The following is a 9,772-nucleotide window of genomic DNA, read 5'->3' as shown; positions in this document are numbered from 1 at the left end:
GGGGGGGGGGGGGGGGGGGGGGGGGGGGGGGGGGGGGTGCTGACAAAAGACTCAGGAGGTGAAGCAACAGTCACAAACAGACACGTATAGTAATATCAGTTAATTTAAAAAAAACAAACAAAAACTATTTTTAATCCATTCAATAATAGATACAGTAAATGTAGTGTGGCTGTTTCTGAGGTAGACTACATTATGGATTATGGTGTAGAAGAGTGGGGGAATAGTGTGCGTTTACAGTGTCCCCACAGCGTGGGAGGGAACTCAAGAGGAGGCCTGAACACACAAACATTGTTAGCAACCACGGGGGCCTTTTACATGTGTGTGAAACAGCACTGTCATGCAATACACAATGCAAATTCAATGTTCACGTTGTAGCATATATTTCCTCTCCTTTTCCATCTGTCACACTGTGGAGCATGTGAGGAGTTAGCACTCTTCACCTATTCACTTAAGTCTGCAACCTTAAATAAACGAATGCAGACTTCACAGTGCAGTTGCCAATGGCAACCATGTGATAAGGAAGCAAACATCTCTCACTTTCTGTTTATTCTGCTTTTAATGATTCTTAACAGTTAATTACAGAGCAGAGTTTTATGCAACCTGACCGTCTCTCTGTACACCATTTCTCTCTCCTCCCAATGTGGATTTTTCCCCCCGTCATCATGTCATAATAAATGCTCAGTGTGGATCAGTGGTAATCCTTGAGATGGCTTTGTACCGAGGCCATCTTGTGCTCAACGAACCAGCGCAGCAGAAACGTTGCATAGTGAAGCTGATGCACATGAAGAGAAATGATTCTCACACACATCTCCGATTTCATTTTTGAAAAGTCCTTAAAATAACCTCAAAGCAAAATCACATAAAGCTCCAATTCTCATTGACCCATAGAAGCATTTTAATGTGTTTAAGTCTGCAGCATTTACAGCCGGGGTCTCCTCAGAGGGTCAAGAGCGCTAAACTTGTATTGTCGGTGAGTAATGATCTATTTAGCTAAATAGATTATTATTATTTAGATGGGTCAATGGGCCAAGACAGGGAGACAGAAGGGTAGGACCCTAAATTCACTGATATTTGCATTTATACTGGGAATCAGGGGCAGATTTTTACAACTAAAAACAACGTTTCTGTTCTGGCCATGCGTGGAGAAAAAGCTTTTACTACATGTTATTTTCTTGATAAAGCAATTAATAATTCTGTCTATTAAATGGCCAATCCATTAAAATAGTGACAATTTAACGCCACTTTTTCCCAGAACCCAAGGTGGTGTCTTTGATGTCTTGTTTTGTCTGACCAACAGTTTAAAACCCTAAGATATTTATAGATTTGATTATCAAAATAGCTGCCACGTCATTTTGTCGATCGACCATTCAAGCTGGTTAGCTTCAAAATTAATCCATCTGAGACATGGAAAATGGTCACATGAGCTGGCACTGTGGCGAGTAATGCAATCCTCTAAACACAGCTAACAAGAGACCTTTAGCCACACAACTATGTAACAACAGTAACAATAGCATCAGTAAAGCAACATTGTCTGTTATTTTATTCATGGTCACCAGTCCTATTGTCACATTTTTCAATTGGCTGGATGAGTACAGTTCCTGCACGTTTCTCCAAGTAATAAAAACGATGATATTAGACTTAAAGATGTCATCTAGACCACCGGTTCCCAAACTTTTTTGGCAACACCCCCTTCTACATCTTGACTGGGTAGGTTTGCTTATATAAAGGCCTGTATGTATGTATATTTCTTACTTATTTATTTATTTACTTATTTATTTGCTCAATGTCCCACCCACAGCACTCTTATTGGTTACATGTTGTGAATAATAGCCTAGCGGAGCTGTGTTGAAGAGAAGGCAGCCGATATTACTGAAGGTGCAATAAACATATAATGATCTGTTTCTATGATGACAGCGCAGTGTCCCTGTTACACCAGTGAACATGCCCTAAGTGGTTTCACTCAAGGCACGTACAGACTACACGACTTTTAGTGTCGGCACACTACAACTTGCCGTCTTGTGACGGGAGTCGCTGTGGCATTCATACTGCGTGACTGATCAGTGACGGGGGTCACACACTACAAGAGCTGACAGCGGCTGTGGCACTGACGCTGGTCTCCAAACCACATTTTGTCAATATAACATACATGAAATGTGAAACGGGAAATTACGCGACCTACACACGAAACAGCTGTTGTTTGTTATTAAAGATAGAAATTATAAAGACAAAGAATATGGGTGAAAGAATGGATTAGCACATGCATGTAGCAGGGATTGTCTGAGCTACAGAGAGAGCTGGAGGGGAGTAAGAAGTGTTTTGCAGTGAAAAAGTATGCCTGCTCTCATTGGCTGGATGTGGATGTCGAGTCGGCCGACTCTTCCAGATATTTGGCATGCTAGATATCTGGCAGACGTCGGCGATGTGGCAGTGATGTGTCGGGGAGCCGTTTTGATGTGTCGTTGTGTAGTTCACACATAACAACTGGCAACCGCCGATCAGCCGCTGATTTATCACCAATCACAGCCTGACATCGCCGAGCGGCAAATCAGGCTAAAAATTGTGTAGTGTGAACTAGGCTTAAGTGACACTTGAAAGTTACTGTCTTTTCACTGCAACTTATGCCTTGTCCACACAGAATAGCCGTGGCCGCAACCATACCCCCGCCAGCTCCGATGAAGCTCAGCGGCAACATAAGTGCAAACCAGGAGATCTTCTGGGCGGACTACAAAGATTTTGCCTTAGCAACAGGGCTAGCAGACAAGCCCAACCAGCGACTCTGAGAAGTGTGATGGGAGCGGAATGTCGACATGTCTATAAACACAACTTGAACCTGAGCAGCGAGGAGCAAGCGGACATGACCATCATATTGAACTCTGTGGAACGCTACTTCAAGCCGGCAAAAAATGTGATTTATGAACGCTACATCTTCGGCTACTGCAAACAAGAGGAAGGTGACACAATCGACAGTTTTGTGACTCGACTCAGGTAAAAAGCAGCTACTTGTGAACATGGAGCCTTGAGAGATGAGCTAATCAGGGACAAAATAGTTATCGCCATTGCTAATGAGGGCACATGCTGACAGCTGCTAAGGGAAAAAGACTTAACGCTAGCCAGTGCTATTGATGCATGTCGAGCAGTAGATCTGAGTGATTGGCAGCTGAGATCCATGGAGCATGAGAGATCTCACTTGGACACTGTAAATGCCATAGGCAAACAAACATTCAAAAGATCAGCCAACATTACAGAAAAAACTAGTGATCGCAGGGTGAGGGTTTCTCTACATGCAAGTACTGTGGAACATCGCATAGTTGGGGAAAAGAACACTGCCTAGTATATGGCAAGGCCTGCAATGCCTGTGGCACAACCAATCATTTTGCAAGAGTGTGTAATAAAAGTAAGAGAAAAGATGGGAAACTCCACACAGTTGAGGGATTGAACACTGACAAAGACAACACAGTCATGGAAACCAATCATGTGTATGCAACAGAGAGTATCGGTGCAGTGAGAACAAAAGGCAGAAAATGGTTTGTCAATCTTCGGCTAAATGGCAAACTACAGAGATGCCAACTTGACTCAGGAGCTACATGCAATGTCCTAAGTCTCAGAGACAAGAAGAGGCTAGCTCCCAGAGAGAAATTAAAACCTAGTAGCACCACCCTGAAACTGTACTTTCACCAAGGTCTGCCATCATTAGGGGTCTATACTACAGAGTGTGTTGTACGGGGCTGCAAATATTACCTAGATTTTGGGGTAGTGCACACACGGCAGTTGCCACTGTTGTCGGGGTCTACATCAGAGGAGATGGGACTCCTATACTTCACCATCCCAGAGGAGCTCAGAGTAGAAGGGCTGAACATGGCGGATGACAGCCTCACCACACCACCAAAAGTACGGTCATCAGAGCATTCCATGATGTCTTCAACAACCCTGTGGAGGCACTCCCCAGAGAGGTGCACTTCCAGCAGTTCAGCTGGTGCAGTGTGCACCACACAACGTCCCGGTGGCTTTGAAGGTGGCTGTAAAGGCTCAGCTCGACAGATATGAAGCGGAGGGCCACATCACATCAGTCAGTGAGCCCACAGACTGGATCAGCAATATGGTCAAAGTCAAAAAACCTGAAAAGCTGTGCATATGTTTACAACCTCATCACCTCAATCTGGCGCTCAGGCGATCGCATTACATCATGCCCACACTGGAAGATGTGCTTTATAAACTGCCAAAAGCCAAAGTATTCACACTGGTGGATGCAAGAGACGCTTTTCTGCAATGCAGGCTGGATCAGGCTAGCAGCCTCATGACCACCTTCTGGAGGTGGTTGAAACTTCGATTTGTTGTGTCGTTTGCCCCAGGGGTCTACCAGCGAAAACAACACGAGCTGCTAGAAGGGCTTGATGGGGTGGAGCCTATAGGTGACGATATCCTCATCGTAGACTGTGGAGACAGCGAGGAAGAGGCAGGCAAAGACCATAATGCCAGGCTGAGATGACCATAAAACTTTGCAAGGCTCAATTTGCACAGTATGGCCAACCTGATAGGGTCATCTCAGACAATGGGCCCCAGTTTGTTTGCTCTCAGTTCCGCAAGTGTGCTGTGGAGTGGGAGTTTGACCATCTCACTTCCTCGCCAAGGTATCCAACGGCAAGGCGGAAGCAGCTGTCGAAATCGCAAAAAATCTATGCAACAAAGCCCTTCGGTAAGGTAAGGATGCCTGGAAGGCAATTTTACAATGGCGAAACACCCCAACAAAGGGTATGGACAGCAGTCCTGCCCAACGTCTGATGTCACGATGTCTGAAGTCTGCACTGCCAGTGGCTCACACACTTCTGGAGCCCCAGGTTGTCGCAGTTTGTCCACAGATGTAGTGGACAAACTGCGACACAGGAAACAAGTCTCTAAACTCATCTATGACAGAACTGCTAAGGACTTGCCTGAGCTGGCAGTGGGAGACGCGGTTAGGATGAAGCCACTACCAGGGGACAGAACAGGCATCTGGCGGCGGGGAGTATGCCTGCGGAAGGTGGCTCCACAGTCATATTTGGTGGAGGTCGAGGGTTCCTTCCTCCGCCTGGCTGAACCACTGCCGTCGCAAAATCAGGCCTTCACCAGAATGCGGTGGGCTGCAGCCACAGTGCGATGTGACGGAGAGCAAGAGGGCATGCTTGCTCTCTCCTCAACCTACTCCCAGCAGGCTGCACAGCAGTCCGCAAGCCTCTGGCCCAACACAGATTTTGGACACATCGGCTGTCCCAGTCTCGCATCACTCCCCTGCACTCTCTCGATATGGCCGCCCTAACAGACTGAACCTATGAGTTTCACATGGACTGTAGTTCTATACAGAGCTGGTGTAGAAAATGCAGGTAGATAAGAAGTAATGTTTAACTGGTTTCAGAACTTGGTTATGTTATAATAACCCAGTAACTCTGTCTCTAATCAGCACCTGTTTACTGGTTTCCACTTATTATTTATTTATTTACCATTCTCTATTTCAGTGCTGTTTATACTATGTTCATACTATGTCATATTGCATATACTGTATACCAATACACCTACCTCAGGTCATAGGTCTTATTTATTTTTTCCAGCATCCTTTGCACTATGCTCCATCACACTGTGTACATGTGTACATGTATGTGTACTTGTATATCATATCCACCTTCAACATGTACATAATGAGAATAGTTTAATCTTGCATGCTTTGCACTCTGATCACTGCACTATTTGTCAATATGTCTATATTGTTTTGTTCATAGTGTGTATATTAGTGTTGTCTACTCTGTAGTTTGTGTCTGATTTTATTTTATTATTATTATATTATTATTTTATTTTTGTACAAGTAAGCACATCGTGAGCAATGTACAATCCTGAGTCAAATTCCTCGTATGTGTACACATACCTGGCAATAAAACTGATTTTGATTCTGATTCTGATAAGAAGTATTGTTCGATTGGTCTCAGTGACCCATTATGTTTATGTGATTTTTTATGTGATTGCTTTAGTTAAATTCACAAGTTGGTAGTACAAGTGAAGTTTTCCTTAATTAAGAAAAGGGAGATGTCACAGCAAGAAGGTCATGGGTTCAAACCCTGGTTGCCCTGGCCTTTCTGTGTGGAGTTTGCATGTTCTCCCCATGTCTGCGTGGGTTCTCTCCGGGTGCTCCGGATTCCTCCCACCGTCCAAAGACATGCGAACTCGGTTAATTGGTGACCCTAAATTGTCCTTAGGTGTGAGCGTGAGTGGTTGTTCGTCTATGTGTGGCCTTGCGGTGCTACTGCATGTAGCCTAGGAGCCTTGTGCACCAGCCCGCGCTGTTGTTGTTGTTGCTTGTAACTGCTTAATGCCTCGTGTCCCCACTAAAGGATGGCTTGCAACTAACCTGGTGGTCTGCCTCTCCTTAACTACACCACGACCCCAAACAACCCACCTGCAACATTTTGTGTTTCCAAGATTTAAAGTTTAAGCTGCACAAACACTTTTAAGCAGAGAAAAATAAGAGGAAAGTGTCACGGGGTCCTAATAAAATAGAGAACTTAGACTCACTATGATTTGAAAAATCCTTATTGTTAGCAAGGCTGACTTAGTCACCTGGGGATTTGAACCCTGGAACTTGGGATTACCAGAGTAGGTGACTTACTGACTGAGCTGTTGGTGAAAGGCTGTTACCAAATACCTCCTCACAGGTTGAGGTAGTGTCGTCACATGTGCCATACCTGGATAGTTTTGTCAGTTTAAACAAAACGCTTACAACAGTCAAGATGTTTGTGAGAAAATTCTGAAAAAAGGAGATATAGATGTTAATTAATTAGCATATTCTGAAAAATATAGAGTGATTGACTTCTGAATTCAAAGTTCAGCTCTCCAAGACATACGGGTGATTTTCTTAGATTTTTTGAAGTTTAGAATAAGAAATGTCTAGAAATTTACATTTGTTGTAATAAGCCAAAACCACTTTGAGCAATCATTACCAAATTTTATGTATGAACTGAGTAGTGACCTAGATTGTACAAACCAAATTTTGAACGAATCCATGAAGCAAATTACGAGGTATAAACTTTATGCAAGTGTAGCGCCCCCTAGTGGAAGAATATCCCAAGACTGCTCAGTGAAGCTCGGAACCAGCATCTGAACAGACGCGTAAAGTTTTGTTACAATAGCCGAAGCCAATTTTGATTTATGGGCATTTATGTAAATTTGTATGTAAAGTAAGTAAGTAAAAATTTATGAAAAAAAAAAAGGTTGACAAATCAAAATTCTTTTGATAACTTTTGCGACAACAGCGACGTCGTTAGATGATCCTGCCAAAGTTTCTGGTCAATTGGCAAAACCGTCTGGGACAAGTTCGCAAAAATAGGTTTTTGAGAAAAGTGATAAAAAGTCACATAATTTGACATTTTTAGGCCATTGAAGCAAAGATGCAGATGAATCCAGAGATTAAAATGATGATAAAACTTTTAATCTAAATGAAGCCGTTTTCGAGATAATTGCAAAAACCCAAAGTTGATTGTTAGAGCACCACTATGAGGTCTATGAGTGCCAATTTTTTTGCCTGAGTAGTGGGTAGAATTTCCAACCTACATGCCAATTTTGGTGAGTTTTCGTCCAGCAGTTTTGGCTGCCCAAACACTTTTAGTTGAGAAAAAGAAGAAAGAAAGAAAGGAGAAGGAGAATCTGAACAAAAACAATAGGGCTCCAGCAGCTTCGCTGCTGGGATCCCTAATAAAGGAGCGCAGGCATCATGGGTTGATGATAAACTCTGAAGTAGCCGCTTTTTGTTCTGGAAAGCTCAGGCAGGTTCTGTGGGTTTTAGGGGGTAGGGAGAGGGGTAGAGAGAGGGAGAGTGGGCTACAGATAGGAGTCATAACGATCATCAATGAGATTTGAAAATAAGGGAAATTTAAACAAATAAAAGTAGCGTATAATTTATTTTATTTTTAGCACTACCTGTTTTATCATATAGCACTTTGGGATTTACTTAAATATAAAGTGCATTACAAATAAATACAATGTTATTATATGTTGCATGTTATAAGTAGTGGGCTGGTGATGGCGCAGTGGATAAGTTGCATGCCTTTGGTGTGAGAGCCCTGGGTCCTACTTCCCACTCCCCACTGTGACACATCCCCCAATGTATCCCTGAGCAAGAAACTTAACCCCAAGCTGCTCCAGAGGCGTGCGACCTCTGACATAAACAGCAATTGCAAGTTGCTTTGGATAAATCACACCCTGTGTAAAGCCTCATAAACAGATAACATGGACAAAAAGAGGATCCATATGAGGATTTGTAAGTAGCTACAGCGCGGGTGGCTCAGCCTGAGAGAAAGCGAGGGGATAGGGAGAGAAGGAGAGGGAAAGAGGTGTGTGAGTAGCCATTTCCTGTGAGCTAACTATTAATAATAATGTTTTTAATTAATAATAATAATAATCCTTATTTGTAGAAATGTGTAAAGACAATAATACCCAAGAGACAATAATACAAAAAACAATACAAGATAAAAGCATGAAAACATTGAAAAGACTAAAATACAGATAAATATAAAATTAGTAAAATACAATAAAATAAAAGGGATAAAATAAAGTCAAATAAGATCGGGAAAGGCTCTCCTACAAAAGTATGTTTTAAGAAGGGACTTAAAAGAGTTCACTGACTCAGCTGACCTGATTTCCTCGGGCAGGCTGTTCCAGAGCCTCGGGGCCCTGACAGCAAACGCTCTGTCCCCTTTAGTTTTCAGTCAAGACTCTGGAACAGACAACAGACCTCTGCCCGAGGATCTCAAGGTGCGTGCTGGTGTGTATGGGGCTAAAGCGTCAGAAATATAACAAGGCGAGAGGCCATGAAGAGCTTTAAAAGTGATCAATAGAATTTTAAAGTCAATTCTAAAACATACTGGGAGCCAGTGTAATGAAGCTAAAATAGGAGTAATGTGGTCATATTTCTTTGTTCTGGTTAAAAGCCTGGCAACTGAGTTCTGGACAGTCTGGAGTCGATCAATAGATTTTTGGGTTAAACAGGTGAAAAGGCTGTTGCAATAATCCAGGCATGATGAGATGAAGGCGTGTAAAATGATCTCGGTGTCCTTAAAAGTTAACATAGATCGAATTTTAGCTATATTTCTAAGTTGATAAAAACATGATTTAACAAGCTTTTTGGTGTGCTGCTCGAAATTTAAATTACTATCTAACCAAACACCAAGGTTCTTTGCCACAGGCTTAATGTGATTTAAAGCGAACCATCTGCTGGGACCCGATGACCAGGATTTCTGTTTTGTCTGAGTTCAGCTGGAGGAAATTATTTGACAACCATTTTTTAACTTCACAAAGGCAGTTGTTAAGTGAACTCAGAATTCCAGGGTCTGTGGATCTGAAGGGCAAGTATATTTGTGTGTCATCAGCATAAATATGAAAAGAAATGCCATGTTTATGGATAATATGTCCAAGGGGAAGCAGATACAAGGAAAACAAAATGGGTCCTAAGACCGACCCCTGAGGCACACCATATTTAACTGGACAGAACGAAGAGACATAGTTGTTTACAGACACGCAAAACTTCCTATTTGACAGGTAGGATGAAAACCATTCTAGGGCAGTACCAGAGATCCCCACCCAGTGCCTCAGTCTGTCTAACATGATGTTGTGATCAATGGTGTCAAAAGCAGCGCTAAGGTCCAGGAGTACAAGGACTGAGCACATGCCTTCATCAGCAGACATTAAAAGGTCATTGGTGACTTTAAGCAGGGCAGTCTCAGTGCTGTGGTACTTCCTAAAACCAGACTGAAAC

The 9,772-nt window shown here is 42.9% G+C and overlaps 1 protein-coding gene across 1 annotated transcript in view; it reads right to left on the bottom strand.

Moving 5' to 3' along the window:
- camk1a (calcium/calmodulin-dependent protein kinase Ia) overlaps positions 1-9,772 on the bottom strand; it is a 30,985-nt gene that overhangs the window by 8,108 nt on the left and 13,105 nt on the right. The window lies entirely within an intron of this gene.

This window comes from Micropterus dolomieu, linkage group LG18, assembly GCF_021292245.1.
Source record: "Micropterus dolomieu isolate WLL.071019.BEF.003 ecotype Adirondacks linkage group LG18, ASM2129224v1, whole genome shotgun sequence".
In the NCBI taxonomy this organism is placed as follows: Eukaryota; Metazoa; Chordata; class Actinopteri; order Centrarchiformes; family Centrarchidae; genus Micropterus; species Micropterus dolomieu.
This window is presented reverse-complemented; position numbering and strand designations above follow the sequence as displayed.